General features: G+C 46.1%; 1 protein-coding gene across 7 annotated transcripts in view; it reads left to right on the top strand.

The window, feature by feature from the left end:
* The first annotated feature begins 7,398 nt into the window (after positions 1 to 7,398).
* IVNS1ABP (influenza virus NS1A binding protein) overlaps positions 7,399 to 21,507 on the top strand; it is a 44,722-nt gene continuing 30,613 nt past the window's right edge. For 2 of the 7 annotated variants that reach the window (XM_073642951.1, XM_073642946.1), the window contains exon 1: positions 7,411 to 7,543. The gene's annotated coding sequence lies outside the window, so the exon portion shown is untranslated. Of the gene's footprint in view, positions 7,544 to 15,026; positions 15,169 to 19,414; positions 19,960 to 21,507 lie in introns of those variants that run through there. The other 5 variants (XM_073642947.1, XM_073642952.1, XM_073642950.1 and 2 more) reach the window with 5 other exon arrangements.

Below are 21,507 nucleotides of genomic sequence, written 5' to 3'. Positions count from 1 at the left end.
ATACAGAGAAAGTAAAAGAGTTGGTAGCTGCCCTGTGTGCCTCTATGGAAAGAAAGTTCCAAAGGATGGAATATAACACTATACTGTCAGAAACTACACTACTTGACCGAGGTTCAAAAAGCTGGCCTTTAGTGATAATAGAGCTGTTGATGAGGCACTGCAAAGAATAACAGCAGCAGCAACGAGATGCAGCCTCACCAGCCAGCCACCTCCATCAGATGAAGATGAAGTGGGAGCAGGGGCTCCACAAGTACAACAACCACAAATGTCTGCTGTTTGGAGGGTCTTTGACGAAAGGGCAACAGGAGATGCTGCAAGAAGAAACCCCTCAGCAGATGCAATGCTAGAAGTAAGATCATATCTTGAGGAACTCTTGATCCAAAGAGCAGCAGACCCATTGACGTGGTGGGAGAGCAAGGCTTCAATATACCCACGGCTTGTCAAGGTGATGACCAGAAGACTGTGCATCGTAGCGACATCAGTCCCTTCAGAGAGGATTTTCTCCAAAGCAGGGCAAATAATAACAGAGAGAAGAAATCGGATCAGCCCATCCAAGCTCCAGCACTTGGTCTTTCTTAATGCCAATCTGCCCTAATGACAATCTTAACATGTTGCACTTTTAAAAATGGTTTTCTGCTGCTGTTTTGAGCATTTGTTATATGTTTGCACATTTTATATTTGTTAATGTTTTCATACTAAACAGAATACACAAAATGTTATTTTGGAAATTATCAGGTTTAAAGGGGTAGGCTCAATTCTTACCTTTCCCGGCTCCAGCGCTGCATTTTCTCTTATGCCCCTGCCTCAGGGGGCGGGGCCGGAGATGCGACAGGCAGTTCTGTGCGCGCGCATGACATGCGCACAGAACTCTGTGATTGGCCTCCGGGGACCGATCGCACAGCTCCGTGCTGTCACCGCCCGGCCCACAACGGGTGCTGCATGGTCCATGCGGTCAGTCAGCGAGCGCTGGCCAACAACATGATCGCATCCTTTGTGTCTTTTGCTGAATAGGGCTCCGGCACATGGCTACGTCCATGGAAACCCATGTAAACAGTTACATAGGTTTTTATGGAATACCAGCAGGATTGAAGCAGAATTTTTAAAATAAGTATATGGAGAATATACCTATTTTAAAAAGTTCTCTTCAATTAATGGCACTAATGCCCATGTGATCCAACCCCTTTAACCTCTTAAGCCCCAAGGGTGGTTTGCACGTTAATGACCAGGCCAATTTTTACAATTCTGACCACTGTCACTTTATGAGGTAATTACTCTGGAACGCTTCAACGGATCCCCCTGATTCTGAGATTGTTTTTTCGTGACATATTGTACTTCATGATTGTGGAAAAATTTCTTCGATATCACTTGCGTTTATTTGTGAAAAAAACGGAAATTTGGCTAAAATTTTGAAAATTTTGCAATTTTCAAAATTTGAATTTTTAAGCCCTTAAATCAGAGAGATATGTCACACAAAAGAGTTAATAAATAACATTTCCCACATGTCTACTTTACATCAGCACAATTTTGGAACCAAAATTTTTTTTTGTTAGGGAGCTATAAGGGTTAATAGTTGACCAGCGATTTCTCATTTTTCCAACAAAATTTACAAAACCATTTTTTTAGGGACCACATCACATTTGAAGTCACTTTGAGAGGTCTTTATGAAGAAAATACCCAAAAGTGACACCATTCTAAAAACTGCACCCCTCAAGGTGCTCAAAACCACATTCAAGAACTTTATTAACCCTTCAGGTTCTTCACAGGAATTTTTTGAATGTGGAAGAAAAAAATGAACATTTAACTTTTTTCACAAAAATGTTACTTTAGACCCAATTTTTTTTATTTTCACAGGGGTAACAAGAAAAAATGGACCCCAAAATTTGTTGTGCAATTTCCCCTGGGCACGCAGATACCCAATATTTGGGGAAAAAACACTGGGCGCACGGCAGGGCTCGGAAGGGAAGGAGCGCCATTTGACTTTTTGATTGTAAAATTTGCTTGAATAATTAGCGGACGCCATGTTGTGTTTGGAGAGCCCCTGTGTGCCCAAACTTTGGAGCTCCCCCACAAGTGACCCCATTTTGGAAACTAGACCCCCCAAGGCACCTTTCTAGATGCATAGTGAGCACTTGGAACCCCCAGGTGCTTCACAAATTGATTCGTAAAAATTAAAAAGGGAAAAAAAAAACACTTTTTCATTTCTATGAATCAATTTGTGAAGCACCTGGGGTTCCAAGTGCTCACTATGCATCTAGATAGGTGCCTTGGGGGGTCTAGTTTCCAAAATGGGGTCACTTGTGGGGGAGCTCCAATGTTTGGGCACACAGGGACTCTCCAAATGCAACATGGTATCCGCTAACAAATTGACTGGAAAATCGGCTCAAATTGTTAGCGGACACCACGTTGCGTTTGGAGAGCCCCTCTGTGCCCAAACTTTGGAGCTCCCCCACAAGTGACCCCATTTTGGAAACTAGACCCCCCAAGGCACCTTTCTAGATGCATAGTGAGCACTTGGAACCCCCAGGTGCTTCACAAATTGATTCGTAAAAATGAAAAAGTGAAAAAAAAAAACACTTTTTCATTTTTATGAATCAATTTGTGAAGCACCTGGGGTTCCAAGTGCTCACTATGCATCTAGATAGGTGCCTTGGGGGGTCTAGTTTCCAAAATGGGGTCACTTGTGGGGGAGCTCCAATGTTTAGGCACACAGGGACTCTCAAAATGCAACATGGTATCCGCTAACAAATTGAATGGAAAATCGGCTCAAATTGTTAGCGGACACCACGTTGCGTTTGGAGAGCCCCTCTGTGCCCAAACTTTGGAGCTCCCCCACAAGTGACCCCATTTTGGAAACTAGACCCCCCAAGGCACCTTTCTAGATGCATAGTGAGCATTTGGAACCCCCAGGTGCTTCACAAATTGATTCGTAAAAATTAAAAAGTGAAAAAAAAAACACTTTTTCATTTTTATAAATCAATTTGTGAAGCACCTGGGGTTCCAAGTGCTCACTATGCATCTAGATAGGTGCCTTGGGGGGTCTAGTTTCCAAAATGGGGTCACTTGTGGGGGAGCTCCAATGTTTGGGCACACAGGGACTCTCCAAATGCAACATGGTATCCGCTAACAAATTGAATGGAAAATCGGCTCAAATTGTTAGCGGACACCACGTTGCGTTTGGAGAGCCCCTCTGTGCCCAAACTTTGGAGCTCCCCCACAAGTGACCCCATTTTGGAAACTAGACCCCCCAAGGCACCTTTCTAGATGCATAGTGAGCACTTGGAACCCCCAGGTGCTTCACAAATTGATTTGTAAAAATGAAAAAGTGAAAAAAAAAACACTTTTTCATTTCTATGAATCAATTTGTGAAGCACCTGGGGTTCCAAGTGCTCACTATGAATCTAGATAGGTGCCTTGGGGGGTCTAGTTTCCAAAATGGGGTCACTTATGGGGGAGCTCCAATGTTTGGGCACACAGGGACTCTCCAAATGCAACATGATATCCGCTAACAAAATGTCGGCTCAAATTGTTAGCGGACACCATGTTGCGTTTGGAGAGCCCCTGTGTGCCCAAACTTTAGAGCTCCCCCACAAGTGACCCCATTTTGGAAACTAGACCCCCCAAGGCACCTATCTAGATGCATAGTGAGCACTTGGAACCCCCAGATGCTTCACAAATTGATTCGTAAAAATGAAAAAGTGTTTTTTTTTTCACTTTTTCATTTTTATGAATCAATTTGTGAAGCACCTGGGGTTCCAAGTGCTCACTATGAATCTAGATAGGTGCCTTGGGGGGTCTAGTTTCCAAAATTGGGTCACTTGTGGGGGAGCTCCAAAGTTTGGGCACACAGGGGCTCTCCAAACGTAACATGGTGTCCGCTAACAATTTGAGCCGACAATTTGTTAGCGGATATCATGTTGCATTTGGAGAGTCCCTGTGTGCCCAAACATTGGAGCTCCCCCACAAGTGACCCCTTTTTGGAAACTAGACCCCCCAAGGCACCTATCTAGATTCATAGTGAGCACTTGGAACCCCAGGTGCTTCACAAATTGATTCATAAAATGAAAAAGTGTTTTTTTTTTCACTTTTTCATTTTTACGAATCAATTTGTGAAGCACCTGGGGGTTCCAAGTGCTCACTATGCATCTAGATAGGTGCCTTGGGGGGTCTAGTTTCCAAAATGGGGTCACTTGTGGGGGAGCTCCAATGTTTGGGCACACAGGGGCTCTCCAAACGCAACATGGTGTCCGCTAACAATTTGAGCCGATTTTCCATTCAATTCGTTAGCGGACACCATGTCGCGTTTGGAGAGCCCGTGATGTGCCTAAACAGTGGTGCTCCCCCACAAGTGTCCCCATTTTGGAAACTATACCCCTCAAGGATTTTATTAAGGTGTATAGTGAACATTTTGAACCCAGAGGTACGGCACAGAATTTGTTTACATTAGGTTATCATATTGAATAAGTTGTCATTATTCTTGAGCGCAAGTGCTCGCTACTTGAGTTTGCATCGGGTACTCAGGTATGCACCATGTACAGCGTGTGCTCGAGTGACATGCTCGAGTCCCTGCTCCGCATGTTTCACGGTTATTAGACACCCAAAAAAAAACATGCGGGGATCGCTCGTGCATGGCAGGCAATCCCCGTAAAGTTTTTTTGGCCGCGAAGCATATGGAACAGAGACTCGAGCATGTCACTCAAATACCCATGATACTCAATGCATACCAGAGCACCCGATGCAAACTCAAGTAGCGAGCACTTGCGCTCAACACTAGTCGCCATATCGTCATCTTTTTTTCTTACTTTTGAAAAAAATCCCAACCCCAGCCCTAACCTTAGCACAACCCTAACCATAGCACAACCCTAGCTCTAGCACAACCCTAGCGCCAGCACAACCCTAGCCCCAGCACAACCCTAGCCCCAGCACAACCCTAGCCCCAAACCCAGCCCTAACCCTAGCCCAATCCTAACCCAAGAGTTTATTTTTGACTCCGTTCCTTGTGCGGTATAAGTGATTAGACGACTTTATTCTTCAGGTCGGTGTGATTACAGCAATGCCAGAATCATATGGGGTTTTTATGACTGACAGCTGTCAAACACTAAAAGACGCATTTTTTGTAAAATCTAGTTTTTGCATCGCCATATTTTGAGAGCTATAATTTTTCCAGATTTTGGCAGACAGTCATGTGATGGCTCGTTTTTTGCGGGATGACTTGACGTTGTTATTGGTGCCATTTTCAGGCACGTGACATTTTTTGATCGCTTTCTATTCCGATTTTTGGGAGGCAGAATAAACAAAAACCAACAATTCAGGAATTGTTTTTTTTTTTTTTTTTTTTTATTCTGTTCCGCGTGTGGTAAAATTGATAAGGTAGCTTTATTCTTTGGGTCAGTACGTTTACAGCGGTACTACATTTGTATCACTTTTCTATGTTTTGGCGCTTATACACAATAAAAGCTATTTTATAGAAAAAAATATTTTTTAGCATCGCTTTATTCTGAGAACCATAACTTTTTTATTTTTCGGCTGATGGAGCTGTCTGGCAGCTTGTTTTTTGCGGGACGAGATGACGTTTTCAGCGGTACCATTTTTATTTATATGCGTCTTTTTGATCGCGTGTTATTCCACTTTTTGTTTGGCAGTATGGTGATAAAGCATTGTTTTTTGCTTCGTTTTTTTTTTTTTTTTTTACCGTGTTCACTGAAGGGGTTAACTAGTGGGACAGTTTTATAGGTCAGGTTGTCCCGGACGCGGCGATACCAAATATGTGTACTTTTATTGGGTTTTTTTTTTTTTTTAAAAATAATATTTATTGATGGGTTCATTATATTTTTATTTTTGGTGGATTATTTTTTTTATTTTTTTTTATATTTTTTTTTTTTTTTTTTTTTCCACTTTCAGACAGTTTATACACTTTATTACTTTGTCCCACTCTGGGACTTTCACTTTTTTTTCTCTGATCGCCTGCATGGCATAGGAATGGAGCACCATCCCTATGCCATGCAGGCTGTCAGCGGTGCACAGTGTGAAGATTGTTTGGAGATGCACTGCGCATGTCCAAACAATCTTCCTGCTGTCTGGTGACCCGGATGTTGTCATGACGACATCGGGTCATCATGGCAACACCCGGGAAGCCTTTGCAGACTGCGCTGGAAGCCGGAAGAGGAGGTGAGTATCGGCGATCACCTCCCCTTGCCCGCGCAATGCCGCTATCGACTTCGATCGCAGCATCGCAGGGGTTAATGTGCTGGGAGCGGTGCAGGACCGCTCCCTGCACATAGTACCGGGTGTCAGCTGTGACAATCAGCTGACACCCGGTGGCGATCGCGCCCACACAGCCTGTGTGCACGCGCGATCGCCATGACGTACTAATACGGGTCTGGCTCTTAAGTCCCAGGGCACAGACGCGTATTAGTACGTCAGATGTTGTTAAGGGGTTAATGACATTATATTAGTGATGGCAAAAGACATTGGTCCTTGATGGGACACCAAAAAAACAGTCTTTTCAAAAACAGATAATAACGGAGGAAATAAACTGAATCAGTCCATCCAAGCTATGGCACTTAGTTTATCTATCCAATGGGCCCTAAAGACAATTTTAGGCTGCCTTCACACTTTGTGGATTTGCAGCGGAGTTTCCATGCAGATCATCAGCGTGGAAATTCCATGGCATTTACAGAAGCCAACAGTGGCAATGGTTTTTATCCAAAACACATTCTCACTTTGTGGAAAAATTCAGAATCTGACATGAGGTGTGAAATTGGATTCAGCAGCAGCATGTGAATGTGTGCCGAATATCCGAGATGCGAAATTCATTGCAGTCAATGGACGGGTGAATTCCGCAGCAAATTCCTTATCTAAATCCGCCTGGATGCAGATGCCACATTTGACACTGCAGACAGCCCACAGCGAACTCGCCAAGTGTGAAGGTAGCTTTAAAATGTGGCACTGATAATTAGTATCTTGTTGGTATTTTGCATGTTCATTTTGTGTTTGTTAAAGTTTTTACAGCAAATAATCTAAAATCTGGTTATTCTGGAAACTATTCTGTTGTATGTCATAAATTGGCACATGTGTAGATTTTTACTAAAAGGTTAAAACATACCAGAATTTGGCTTCAAATTTAAAGCCAAAGGTAATAGGAAATGAAGAGCCGTTTTCGGAGCCAAAAGAGCCGGCTCACCAAAAAATCGCATTTTACCCATCACTAGTCGGCACTGCTCTTTTCCCACAGTCCCTTATATTGCTGAGCTATAGTACACTCCTTCTAACACTGGTCACCTTGGCAACACGATGCTAACTGTACACGCCCCCGGTACACGCCCTCCCCCCAGGTACACGCCCCCCCGTGACACGGCTCCTGCCTCCCTGCACGTCCCACAACCTCACGCTGTCCGGACACGCCCCCTAGAGACGTTCCCCGTCACTTCCGGTACGTGCTTCCTGCCTGTTAGTCGCAGTCTGGCGGTCACGCGGTCACCTCCGGCCGCGCAGCCTTCTCCCCACGTCGCGCAGGTTCGTGCATCCCGGCGCTGTGCAGCTTGTGGTCAGTATTAGCTCTTTGCTGCGGCTTTTCTACATCTATCTGTTCTGTTTCTTCACCCACCTCCCCCATTTCTGCTCCACATCCCCTCATTGCCCGGATCCTCCCTTCTCAGTCACTTCTCACTTTCTCCTTGTTCTCATCGCTCTCAGCACGTTACTCGGTGACACCCCGGGATCTCTTACACAGAGATGTCGCTGATAGTCAGTAGGGAGCATCGGTTGTATAGATTTGTATACTGCATGTGGCGTTTGCTGTGTTACATACGGGCCTGGCGTTATTTTCACTTGTGCCCACAATCAGCAAATGCTGCGGGTTTCACGCTGGGTGTGTGCGTAGTGTGTGTGGCATCCAGATGTTACAGCATAGTGGATGTGATCTCTAGGAATCCCACGTCCACTATGCGTCTGTGGCTCACCCGTGGACACTGACATGTTGTGCGTCTTTCAGGACGTCAGTTTCTCTAGTGGAGTCGCTCATCTCCACAACAGAAACTTGACCACTAGAATGTATTGAATGCGGTAAATCCACATGGGTCAGTGAACACATGCAATTTACCTGTTTAATAGAATGCAGGAAAAATATGCTGCGTCCAAAGTGCTGCTACGTCCGGATCGTGGGCACACAGCCTGCACTGCTCGCCGCCGGCTCCTCTTACCTTGTAACTAGGGTACAGCACAGTGATCTTTCCTGTATCAGTGCATGTAGCACAGACGCACATAGGATCCTTCTGAGGATCTGTCACAGGCTTTTTCCTGATAGATCTATCAGATGTCCCTATAGCTGCTGGGTGACTGACGGTTCGGTATCTGTTTACTGGATCCATCACCCATAGGCTCTAACCTCTCTGTATCTATTACACAGTTGCATGTGAACGATGCCATACCCATAAATGTATGTTAAAAAGAATCTGTCACCCCTCTGGGCACTATCAGACCTCTACTATGGGCATACAGGGTATAGAAAAGTAAATCTATACATACCTGTATGGCCCATAGCAGAGGTCTGATTGCAGAGAAAAGCGCTTTAATCAATTCTGTTTTCCACAGGCTTGGCATCCAGGGGACGCCAAGAAATCCCTGCCTATCTGCTTATTATTCCCCCAAATCCCTGCGCCTCTAATTATCATAAACCCCCCCCCCCTTGCACGTCACAGGGCCCTGTGACATGCACTGTGCTCCCTGACTTACAGCCATGCACAAAGCGCCGCTCACGTAGAGCACGCTCTGCTTCATCCCGGCCCGTCTCTCCGTGCACTGCGCCGCAGGGTTCTATTGCGCAGCAAGTGACAATTACTCCCTGGCACCTGCGCAATAGAACCCTGCGGCGCAGTGCACGGAGAGACGGGCCGGGATGAAGCAGAGCGTGCTCTATGCGAGCGGTGCTTTGCGCATACCCAGCACAAGAGGGAGCACAGTGCACGTCACAGGGCCCTGTTACGTGCAGGGGAGGGGGGGATGTGGTAACTAAGCATATAGGCGGGGATTTGGGGGAATAATAAGCAGATAGGCAGGGATTTCTTGGCGTCCCCTGGATGCCAAGCCTGTGGAAAACAGAATTGATTAAAGCGCTTTTCTCTGCAATCAGACCTCTGCTATGGGCCATACGGGTATGTATAGATTTACTTTTCTATACCTTGTATGGCCATAGTAGAGGTCTGATATCGTCCAGGGGGTGACACATTCCCTTTAAAAGAGCTGTTCAGTCACCACACATTGCTGAACTACCCACAGAATAGGTAATATCCGATCAGTGGGAGTTTGATTAGCGGCACCCCCACCAGTCAGTTGCTACTAACTCTGACGGCCACCAGATAAAGACAAATGTGAATACTGCAAAGTGGGTCACTTTAACCACATAATGCCGATGATGGAGATTGTGATGAGATGGTGGGTGGCGTTTTTGTTCACATGGTGAACATGACATTTTCCTGAAAATGTATGTGTGCCCCTTCCATGTTGGCGTTAACCCCTGAAGAAGGCTGCACCGAAATGTGCTTTGGGACTGACACCACCACAGGGACGTTATACAGGGGTAGGATCTCTTGAGATTAGTGTGCACAGTTTAAGGTCCTGTACTGCACTAGGCACTGTGTCACTCTCCACAGAGGCTTATTTAAATCTGTTGGTCTTACTGCTCATGATCGCTAGGTGATCTTGCTCCAGCATTCATCCCTGGCCTTTGCACTTGCCCTAGCACTTTTATGTTCTGTGTGCATTCGAAAGGTGATCCACATTGCGACACTACAAACTTTATTTATACCACATGTGCTACTGATCTGGCACATTGTAATTGGTCGCTGATGTGTGTGTGGGTATGTCCATCCTGCATACCAATATTGTTTCCATTACTTTACTTTATTTCTGGTGTCTTGTCCATGCTGATCATTGCTTTGTTTTTAATCATCCCACTCTCATTTTAATCATGTTTTGTACTAAAATATATATTTTCATTCTATACTAGCGTGCATTTGAACTTCATTTTCTTATAGGTTATTGTCCATCAATTTTTATTTATTACTATATAAGATTTTACTATTTCATATTTATTGTATATACACTATTGTCCTATTTGTTATGGACTGCGGTATCTAAAGGGTTATACCACTTGGACTGGTCCTGTATAGCGTCAGTGCAGCTACAGAAATGTGTCATCTGTATAATACTGCCGGCACTTGTCAGGTGCAGAGCGGGCTCTGCTTACACCCCGCATGTGACGTATGTCACTTGTCCACAAGTGTCTGCATCATATTAGTAGGATGTGTCTTTATTTAGGAATCCCCACCAGATGGCGAGAACCGGTTTCCTCTTTTACAGCCACTCCTAACCAGTTACTCTGGAAAATTCCCATCAAGTGTTAGAGAAGAATCCACTTCACATGTGCTGATATGACTGATCTTGTTCTTCCTTTGCAGTTTTTGGTGTTACTTAGATATGGCACCTACAGTGGGGAAAAAAAGTATTTAGTCAGCCACCAATTGTGCAAGTTCTCCCACTTAAAAAGATGAGAGAGGCCTGTAATTGACGTCCTAGGTAGACCTCAACTATGAGAGACAAAATGAGAAAACAAATCCTGAAAATCGCATTGTCTGATTTGGAAAGAATTTTTTTTCTGTCACCCATGACGGCACAACGAGAGAAGGGATCCGCCTCAGTGGTTTCCTGTCCTTGATGGGGGACCTTCCTACTCGTCAGCGGCGACAGCAGCAAGATCATCTTGCCGGGGCCGTTGGTTGTGGCAGGGCACAGTCTCTGCTACGGCCGGTCCCGTGGGTCCTGGAAGCGCCGCGGAGGGCGCCGACATGTGGTCTTCTCGCGTTCGGGCGGAGGTTTGCGGCACCTACACAGCATGGTAGCCGGCAACCCCGCGTCCCGGATGTGACGTCACGGGGCGCGACCGGAAGTTGCGCCCCGATGACGCACGCCGGGACCTCTGACCCCCGGATGTAATTTTCGGGGGAGGTACCGGAAGCTGCGGGAACGCCGGCCCGTGATCTCCCTGGCACAATGGGGGTACTTAAGGGTAGATCACCGGCTAGGCAGGGGCGCAGTGCACCTTAATGGCTTCACAGCTGCCCTCCCCACCGCATCAGCAGCAAGAGCAGCAGTCCATGCTGCAGCAGCCCGAGGAGATGGAGCAACCGCAGCAGCCTCGGCGCCAGAAGCGCACCCAGGAGCAGCGTCCACCACAGAGCAGGAGCAGTGGGCTTTCTGGGACACGCAGCACCAAGGATTCAAGGTCCAGCCGGCATAGCTCATGCAGGATCGATGATTCTGCGGTCTCCCAAGGATAAGTGTCGGATACCGTCCTGCCTCCCGTTCCGGTACCCTGTTTTTTTCTACTGGGTGGTGAGTGAGCTTTGTGAAAGTAGTCAGGATGTCCCTAAGAAATGTACGGGGAATCCAAGTACAGAGTATGTGCCCTGTGTGAACGGGGTCTGATTAGAGATTGGCCCAAAAAGTTATGCCAGCCATGTATTGAGGAAACAATTTTGGCGGGAACCCCGGATTTTGCTTCAAATCTAAAAACCCTTATTAGGTCTGTGGTGGAAAAATCACTAAAATCGTTTTCCCAGGCAAAAAAAGCATCCCAGACCCATAGAGCAAAAACCCCACCCACCCTTTCAGACTCTGAATCCAACTAGGGAATGCTGGATGACTCCACTGACTCTTCCTCTTCGGATAGTGAGGCAGGCACAGGTCATTGTTTTCCCCTGGAAAGTGTTGATAGTTTAGTAAAAGCCCTCAGGTCCACAATGGGGTTAGTTGACCAGAAGGCAAAAAAAATCGGTACAGGATATTATGTTCGGTACCTTGGATTGGTAAAAACAGAGTTTTTCCGATTAACGATAAGTTGCAGGGACTTATCAAGAAGGAGTGGAATAGGCTGGAGAAAAACGGTCCCCTTCCATCCTCCTTCAAAAGGAAATATCCCTTTAATGAGTAAGATACCGCTTCCTGGAATAAAGCCCCGAAGCTGGATGTTGCGGTGTCCAAAGCTTCGAAAAAATCTTTTCTCCCTTTTGAAGACACAGGGATGCGGAAGGACCAACTGGACCGGAAGGTAGATACCTTCTTTAAGGGTACTTGGTCGTCAGCGGGGGCATTGAAACCAGCCATAGCAGCAACCTGTACAGCAAGATCCCTCATGGTTTGGTTAGACAGGTTAGAAGACCAGGTTAAGAACGAGTCACAGGACTCCATTCTGGCCTCTCTACCTGTATTGAAAGAGCTGTGGCCTTCTTATCTGACGCCTCTGCGGATTCCGCCAGATTAGCGGCAAGATCTGCGGCCCTGTCTAATGCTGGTCATAGAGTGGTCTGGCTGAAATGTTGCCCAGGGGACATACAAACGAAAGGAAAGCTATGTTCTCTTCTGTGTGCAGGAGAGAGATTTTCTTTTCGGTGCCTCTCTTGGCACCATTCTTGAGAAAGCAGGTGACAAAAAAGGATTTCCTAAATCTTCCTTCTCAACTTTTAAGCAGTCCTTTCAGAGGAAGAAATTTTGCCGCAGAAGGACATCCACAGAACAATTTAGATGGGAGGATCGTTCCAGAAAAGGGAAAGGATTTTTGTTCGGCGGGCCCTCCCAGAATAGTCGCAAACCCCCAAAATGACACACTATCCCAGGTGGGAGGGAGGCTCTCGCTCTTCCTTCCAGCCTGGGAAAGGATCTCTTCCAGCAAGTGGATCCTCAATTTAACCCCTTTACAGCCTATGACGTATTAGTACGCACAGGCTGTAATCCCCCGGTTCATTGAGGGCTCTGGCGCTGAGCCCGCACTGAACCGGGCACATGTCAGCTGTTTATTACAGCTGACATGTGCCCGCAACAGCCGCGGGTGGAATCGCGATCCACCCGCGGCTGTTAACATGTTAAATGCCGCTGTCAGTCTCTGACAGCGGCATTTAACAGCGCCCCGCCGGAAGCGCGTCACTTACCCTGCCCATCGGCGACTGGACGACTTCCTAATAGTGGGGAAAACTCACGATCACTGCCTGGCCCAAGTGGATCAGGTGTGCACCATCTTAAAAAACTTAGGATGGTGTTTAAACCTAGAAAAATCAAGACTGATCCCGCATACAACTCAGATCTTTTTAGGCCTTACTCTGGATTCGGTTCGACAGGAATACCGCCTGCCCGAGCAGAAAAGAGAGAAAATAAAAAATTTAGTTTTGACAGCCATAACAGACCCAGTACTGACTCTCGGGGGGGGGGGGGGGGGTCCATGTCTCTGTTGGGGTCCCTCACCTCCTGCATCCCAGCAGTATGCTGGGCCCAATTTTATTCAAGGGAATTACAATGGGACGTCCTAAAGAACAAAATCATCCTCAGGGGGCATCTGGAGGGCAGATTAACACTCCCTCACAATGTAATTCAGTCACTGTATTGGTGGTTAAAGACAAACACGTTCCGGACAAGCGTCCCCTGGTTTCCCAGATTACCAGAGTCATTACTATGGACGCCAGCCCCAGGGGGTGGGGGGACGCACCTAGACAACCACCCGATACAGGGGACTTGGTCAGAGGAGGAGAGTCTGGAGTCTTCCAACATGTGGGAACTACGAGCAGTAGAGAAGGCACTAATCAGTTTCTTACCCCTTCTACGAGGACATCACATAAAAATTCTGTCTGACAACCAGGTCACTGTGGCATATGTGAACCACCAGGGGGGAACTCGCTCAAAATCAGTAATGCAAGTTGCCGGGAGGATATTTTCTCTAGTGGAAGGAAAAGTTCTCTCTTTAAAGGCCCTTCATATCAGAGGAGAGGACAACACAAAGGCAGACTTTCTAAGTCGCAGGCCACTATTGCAGGGAGAATGGACTCTAAATCATTCAGTCTTCCGCCAGCTAGTGACCATGTGGGGGTCTCCAGAGGTCGACCTGTTTGCGACTCGTCAGAACAGCAAATTAAAAAAAGTTCTGCTCACTGAATCCCACGGAACACCCTCTAGTAGTAGACGCCTTCCAGTGCAGATGGGATTTCAGTCTGGTCTATGCCTTTCCCCCATCGTGCCTAATTCCAGCAGTGTTGAGGAAGATCCGGGAGGATCAGGCTCGAGTGGTCCTCATAGCCCCCTTCTGGCCCAAGAGACCATGGTTCTTTTGGCTGAAGAGCATGTCAATCATGAACCCCTAGATTCTTCCAGAGATTCCTGACCTTCTTGCTCAAGGTCCTATATTCCATCCTCAAGTGAAAGGATTGCACTTAGTGGCCTGGAACTTGAGACGTCGTTGCTAGAGGGTCGGGGTTTCTCATTGAATCTAGTTACTACTCTTCCAGGTAGTAGGAAACCAATCACTACTAAAATTTACAGTAGTCTGGAAGAAGTTCTTGTCATCTCAGGGATTCTCCCTGGGGGGGGGTTCCCAAAAAGGCCATTTTGGAATTTCTTCAAAAAGGGCTTGAAAAAAGGCCTAGTGGTTAGCACCCTGAAGGTCCAAATCTCTGCCTTAAGGGCTTTGTATAATTATAATCTGGCTGGTAACAAATGGATTTCCAGGTTCTTGAGGGCATGCAGTAGAGCCAAGCCAGCCCGTATAATAAGGGTCCCTTCTTGGGATTTAAACTTGGTGCTAAACGTGTTAACAAGTTCTCCCTTTGAGCCCCTTAGCTCAGGGTCCATAAAATTACTCACCCTAAAAACGATACTTCTTGTGGCCTTAACATCAGCACGGAGGGTTAGTGAGTTACAGGCTTTATCTGCAGATCCACCTTTTACTTTAGTGCTAGACGATAGGGTAGTTTTGAGACCAGACCCTGCTTTCCTACCTAAGATTGTGTTTAAGTTTCGTGTCTCAGGAGATAGCCCTACCATCCTTCTGTCCTGAACCAAAAAATAGCAAGGAGGAAAGATTTCATGCCTTGGATGTCAGTAGATGCCTTATACATTATTTAGCATCCATAAGCTCATGGAGTAAGAATAGGGCTCTATTTGTCTCCTTTCAGGGCTCCCGAAAGGGATCAAAGGTCTCAAAAGGCACTCTATCAAGGTGGATCCGAGAAGCCATCACGATGGCCTATACGGGATCAGGCAGAGATCCTCCTAACAATCTGAAGGCCCACTCTACACGGGGCATGGCTGCTTCCTGGGCAGAAAGAGCGGACGTGCCCATTGAGCAAATATGTAAGGCGGCCACATGGTCATCTCCGTCCACTTTCTATAATCCCTATAGGCTTGACCTTTCTGCCTCCTCTGATCTCACATTTGGAAGAGGGGTTCTGCAGGCTGTGGTCCCTCCCTTACATACCTAGTTCTCTGTAATTCTCTATTTGTGCCGTCATGGGTGACAGAAAAACACGTATATTACTACTGGTAATGTGTTTTTTCGGAACCCATGACGGCACCTTTACATTCCTTCCCTATCACTATGGTGTTCACCTTCCGGTTGGTGGGTATTGAGTATTCACATGGGTGAAATTCATTTATGGTTAATAAAATTATGTGTCTAACTGGAGAGTCCTCTCATGCTCTGTAATCCACTGAGGTGGAGAGAGGTGCCGCCCTTTTTATCTTGAAGGTTTCCTGTCCTTGAAGGGCGGATCCCCTCTCTCGTTGTGCCGTCATGGGTTCCGAAAAACCACATTACCGGTAAGTAATATACGTGTGTTCTAAATTTTGGTGGAAAATAAGTATTTGGTCAATTACAAAAGTTCATCTCAATACTTTGTTATATATCCTTTGTTGGGAATGACAGATGTCAAACGTTTTCTGTAAGTCTTCACAAGGTTGGTACACACTGTTGCTGGTATGTTGGCCCTTTTCTCCATGCAGATCTCCTATAGAGCAGTGATGTTTTGGGGCTGTCACTGGGCAACACAGACTTTCAACTCACTCCAAAGGTTTTCTATAGGGGTTAGATCTGCAGACTGGCTAGGCCTCTCCAGGACCTTGAAATGCTTCTTACGAAGCCACTCCTTCGTTGCCCTGGCGGTCTGCTTGGGATCATTGTCATGCTGAAAGACCCAGCCACGTTTCATCTTCAATACCCTCGCTGATGGAAGGAGGTTTGCACTCAAAATCTCACGATACATGGCCCCATTCCTTTCATGTACACGGACCAGTCGTCCTGGTCCCTTGGCACAGAAACAGCCCCAAAGCATGATGTTGCCACCCCCATGCTTCACAGTAGGTATGGTGTTCTTTGGATGCAACTCGGCATTCTCTCTCCTCCAAACACGCCGAGTTGTGTTTCTACCAAACAGTTCTACTTTGGTTTAATCTGACCATATGACATTCTCCCAATACTCTTCTGGATCATCCAAATGCTCTCTAGCAAACTTCAGACGGGCCCGGACATGTAATGGCTTAAGCAGGGGGACACGTCTGCCACTGCAGGATCTGAGTCCCTGGCGGCATAGTGTGTTACTGATGGTATTCTGTGTAATGTTGGTCCCAGCTCTCTGCAGCTCATTCACTAGGTCCCCCCCTTGTGGTTCTGGGATTTTTCCTCACCGTTGTTGAGATCATTTTGACCCCACGGGGTGAGATCTTGTGTGGAGCCCCAGATCGAGGGAGATTATCAGTGGTCTTGTATGTCTTCCATTTTCTAATTATTGCTCCTACAGTTGATTTCTTCACACCAAGCTGCTTGCCTATTGAAGATTCAGTCTTCCCAGCCTGGTGCAGGTCTACAATTTTGTTTCTGGTGTCTTTCGACAGCTCTTTGGTCTTCACCATAGTGGAGTTTGGAGTGTGACTGTTTGAGGTTGCGGACAGGTGTCTTTTATACTGATAACAAGTTCAAACAGGTGCCAGTACTGCAGGTAATGAGTGGAGGATAGAGGAGCCTCTTAAAGAAGAAGTTACAGGTCTGTGAGAGCCAGAAATCTCGCTTGTTTGTAATTTACCAAATACTTCTTTTCCACCAAAATTTGAAAAAAATTTCTTTCCAAATCAGACAATGTGATTTTCAGGATTTGTTTTCTCATTTTGTCTCTCATAGTTGAGGTCTACCTATGATGTCAATTACAGGCCTCTCATCTTTTTAAGTGGGAGAACTTGCACAATTGGTGGCTGACTAAATACTTTTTTTTCCCTCACTGTATGTGTATCACAGCCGTGCATATGACTGTATGATGCCCATCTCAGTATATGGACACATGGTGCTCTGAGTTGGCAGCAGATCTCTTCAGCTCTAGTTGATAGACGAAGTCCCTATCAGTTAACTTGCTCTATAACATCCATGTATCTTTAGGGATAGGCAGAGAGAGATGCTGGCAGGGGAGGGAGAATCCACTTTTATATATATATATATATATATATATATATATATATATATATATATATATATATATATATATATATATATATATATATATATATAATTAGTTTCATGTACTTTCATATATTGGAAAAGAAATTCTTTAACCCAAATTAGAATAAGTACACTTAGTCCATGTACTTCAGGTGTGTACCAGACTCGTGCCAGAAGACGCCCAGCTTGCCTTAGGGGCTAGCGGCTGCTGCACGCTGGTGAACACCGGTTCAGTTTGGCGTGTGTAACCAGTTTTTAACTTTTCACGTTCATCTGTTAAAGGGGCTGTCCCAAGAACAAAAGTGCTGTCTAGTCAATAGATAATGGAAAACAACATTTTTTCACAATAGGATGTTTTGTACAGAGATAAGCTGATAATGGTGGCCCTGCTGTATTCTGTGTAAAGGCCCCGTCACACTAAGCGATATCGCTAGCGAGATCGCTGCTGTGTCACGGTTTTGGTGACTCACCAGCGACCTCACCAGCGAAGTCGCTATGTGTGACACTTTGCAACGATCAGGCCCCTGCTGTGAGGTCGCTGATTGTTGCAAAGTGTCCTGGACCATTTTTTGGTCGTTGGCCTCCCGCTGGCCAGCACACATCGCTGTGTGTGACCAGCGGGACCAACGATCTGGCTGGTAAATATGGTAAACATCGGGTTACTAGGGGCACGCGCGCACTTAGTAACCCATTGTTTACCATAGATACCACTCTGCTACGGTGAGCGGAGGCTCCAGCGCACGGTAGCAGAGTGGTATCCATGGTAAACAGCGGGTTACTAGGGGCACACGCGCACTTAGTAACCCGATATTTACCATAGTTACCAGCCTGCTCCTGCTTAAGCAGCAGGCTGGGAACGGGAGCAGGACATCGTGGAACGATTCTTTCCACGATGTCGCTGCTCCCCTGATCGCTGGTGAGCCTGCCTGTTTGACAGCTCACCAGCGATGTATTAGCGATGCAGCAACGATCCCTGACAGGTCGTATTGTTGTCGGGATCGCTGCTGCATCGCTTAGTGTGACGGGGCCTTAAGGCCTCTGCCCAACCTAAGGATGTTTGAGCCCACCTCAGTGAATCACACCTGTGCGGTTCAAGGAGCCCAGTGGCCAAACATATAAACTGAAGAACACCATGTGCATGTCTGGCCACTGAGCATGTTGTACTGCACTGGTGTGATTTATGGAGGTGAGCGCAAAGGTTCTCTGCCATAGCACAAGGCATGGAGTAGCCTCTGCCAGCGCCATCAGTAGGGAATATTCACTTCTCCCTCCTTCTGTCGGATCAGTACAAACAGCACGTGTTGATCAGCAGCTGAAGCTCCGCTACGTGGTCAGCCAGAGGCCTTACATAGGATTGTCCGTTTATCTCTGCACAGAATCTTTCTTAAACACATCCAGTTGTAAAAATGCTTAATTTTCCATCATCTATTCATTATCTATTGATTAGACAGCACTTTTGTTTGTGGGACAACTCCTTTAATGCTCAGCACTGTGCAGTTATTTAAAGGGATTTCCCAGGCTTATGATATTGATGACCTGTCAGTATCTTATTGGTGGTGGTCCAACACCCCCACCGTTCAGCTTCAGTAGAGGCTGAATGTAAATGTTGAATGGAGCAAAAAGCATAGCTCTGTTCACTGTGTAATAGCCATTGCCATGTGTTGCAGCTCAGCTCCTATTCACTTCAATAGGAGACTAGCTGCAATACCTTTAGGCAGCCACTGAATGGAGCTGTTCTATTCAGCACCATTAACTAATTGTATCTGGCCTCTGCCGGTGATAGGTCATCAGTATCAGATTTAGGGTACATTGTCAACATAGTAAGCATTTCATGTGTCTGACAGAAATAACCCCTTTTAGCTCCCACCACTCGAGCTGCATCTATGAAATCAGCAAAGCTATGCTTGTTCTGAAAGTCCCATAGAAATGAATGGGAGTTATGGAAACATTAATCTCAATGGGAGTTACAGAACCAGCATAGCTCGGTTGATTAGTAGCTCCAGTGGATGGAGCTGGACTCTGTGCTATCTCCTCCTGGGAAGAAACCATTAATTCTAATTTATGTTTTTTTTTACTCCGTGTAAGGGCTCGTTCACGTGGTTTCAGTCCGAGTGCTGTCCGTGAAGAAAACCCGGCTGCGCCTATGTTAAGTGGGGCCGTGCAGATGAGATGACAGAATCTGTGTGCAAAACCAATCGCAGCATGCACTAGTTTCCTCCGTAAATCTGCTGAGACTCACACATTCAAGTCTATGGATGTGCAAAAAAAACCATGGGGTGCAGCAGTACAGCATCTGAGTTTTAAAGACTCATTACAATTCTGTAACATAGGAAACTGTAAATGATAGCTGCTGTAAAATATGGATTGTATACGGACTATACACAGATTGCACATGGATGACAAGTGATAAAATTGTCCTACTTTTCTGGATGAAACTGATGGATTTTCTATCTACGCGTGTGTGATCCTGCCACGCGTGTGAGCCTCCAGATCTGAGACTACAAAGGACACAATGAATTGTCTTTCCCCCGCCATGACAGAGCCTGATTCTGGTATAATGGAAGTGTGTAGAGTGGGGTTGTTTCCCTGGTGAAGTGAATGAGAAGGGCTGTGGGCTTTCCCATCTGCCGGTTTGTGTTTCCTGTGTGCAGTAGTTTGGGGTATGTTATGTCTCGCTGTAGGAGCAGCATATGTTATAGCTCACTTCTTTCATTAGCCTTTGGTGCTGTGTCCTTTGCGGAGTCTCAAGGTCACAAGCTGTTAATAATTCTTCTTTTCCTTCCCGGTGAAGGGCTCAATCTGATCTAGCTGTGACTAATGAACTGATCTGAGCGCTGCGATACCATCTCTTCTGGTGGCAGCTAGTTTATCAGCCAGATCTAGAAGTGTAGCTCTGCTGTGAGCCAGGTGTGGCTGGAGCGAGCTGCATCCCCTGCTCCATTCTGGAGATTTCCACTCATAATATTTGTGGTTTCTGTTAGCTGTCACAGGACGCGGTGACACCCCAGTGCTCACCCGCCTCCTCTTCTTTCCATGTGTTTAGTTTCTGTGTGAAGTGGAATCTTACTGGTACATTGCTGCTTACTAAAGAGCTGTCTGCTCTAGACAGTCTCTGTACTACACCAGATTACGTCAATGTGCCATCCATTTTTATTTTCCCATACGGACATCGACTTGCATCGATTGACCTGTTTGATCCACAACATTTTTTGTGATGAAAAGCCTCATTGATCTATCCACAAAAACAAAGGATAGCACATGTACAAAATATAATTATTTGTGAAAGAGCCCTAAAATGGGTTGTCCTGTCTATTGAATCTTGACAGATTGTGATGCGCGTGCTGTCAGGATTCAACAGTATTGCTGGTGAGAGCAGGCAGTCACGTGACTGCAGGTATACGATTTGCATACTTCCAGACACAATCCAACTAGACGTGTCTGCCTGGCTTCTCTTGATACAAGAGAAAATAGAGAAACCGATCACATCTGATCGGCACATGGTCGTATGTATACTGATCGCACACTTCAGGTTACGTGAACACCTGCACTTGCTGGCAATAACGAATCCTGACTGCACCACATGCTGTCAAGATTCAAAGTCTGCAGTCAGAGTAACTGGAGACTTTCATCAGAGGACGGAACAAATTCTTTAATCTGTGCAGAAACCTGGCAGCAAAAGTTTGATGACACCATAGGGAAGATGAAGCACTACATGATGCCTATGTTATGCTGGGGCGTGCAAAGTCCTTGAGAGACCTACTAATTAAAGCGGACCTGTCAGCAGGGTTGTGCTCAGTAAACTACACATACTGTCAGGTTGGCGCCGTTACACTGATTAAAATGATACCTTGGTTAATGAAATCCGTGCTGTGGTTGTGGTGTAATCTTTGATTGCTGTTTGGAGATAATGATATGCTCGTGCTTCGGGGTGGCCTGTGTGGGGCGCTCTATCTGGTGCTCTGCTTACATATTCATCTGTATGTTCTTATGACAGCTCACTGTGCATTCACTGACCTGCCTCCTATTTTAAATACTGCGCTTGCGCCAGGGCCGTGGAGTCGGAGACCATTTTGGTGGAGTCGGTATAAAATGGACAGACTCCGACTTCTAAAATATATAATAAATTGGGTACAGTAGTTCAATGCAGCTTGTGGGGAATATTTTTTCATAAGAATTTGGGAAAGTTATGAAATGTCCTATAAATGTCT

The sequence above is a fragment of the Phyllobates terribilis genome, unplaced genomic scaffold (assembly GCF_046119375.1).
Source record: "Phyllobates terribilis strain yellow unplaced genomic scaffold, ASM4611937v1 Scaffold_8__6_contigs__length_399053987, whole genome shotgun sequence".
NCBI lineage: Eukaryota > Metazoa > Chordata > Amphibia > Anura > Dendrobatidae > Phyllobates > Phyllobates terribilis.
This window is presented reverse-complemented; position numbering and strand designations above follow the sequence as displayed.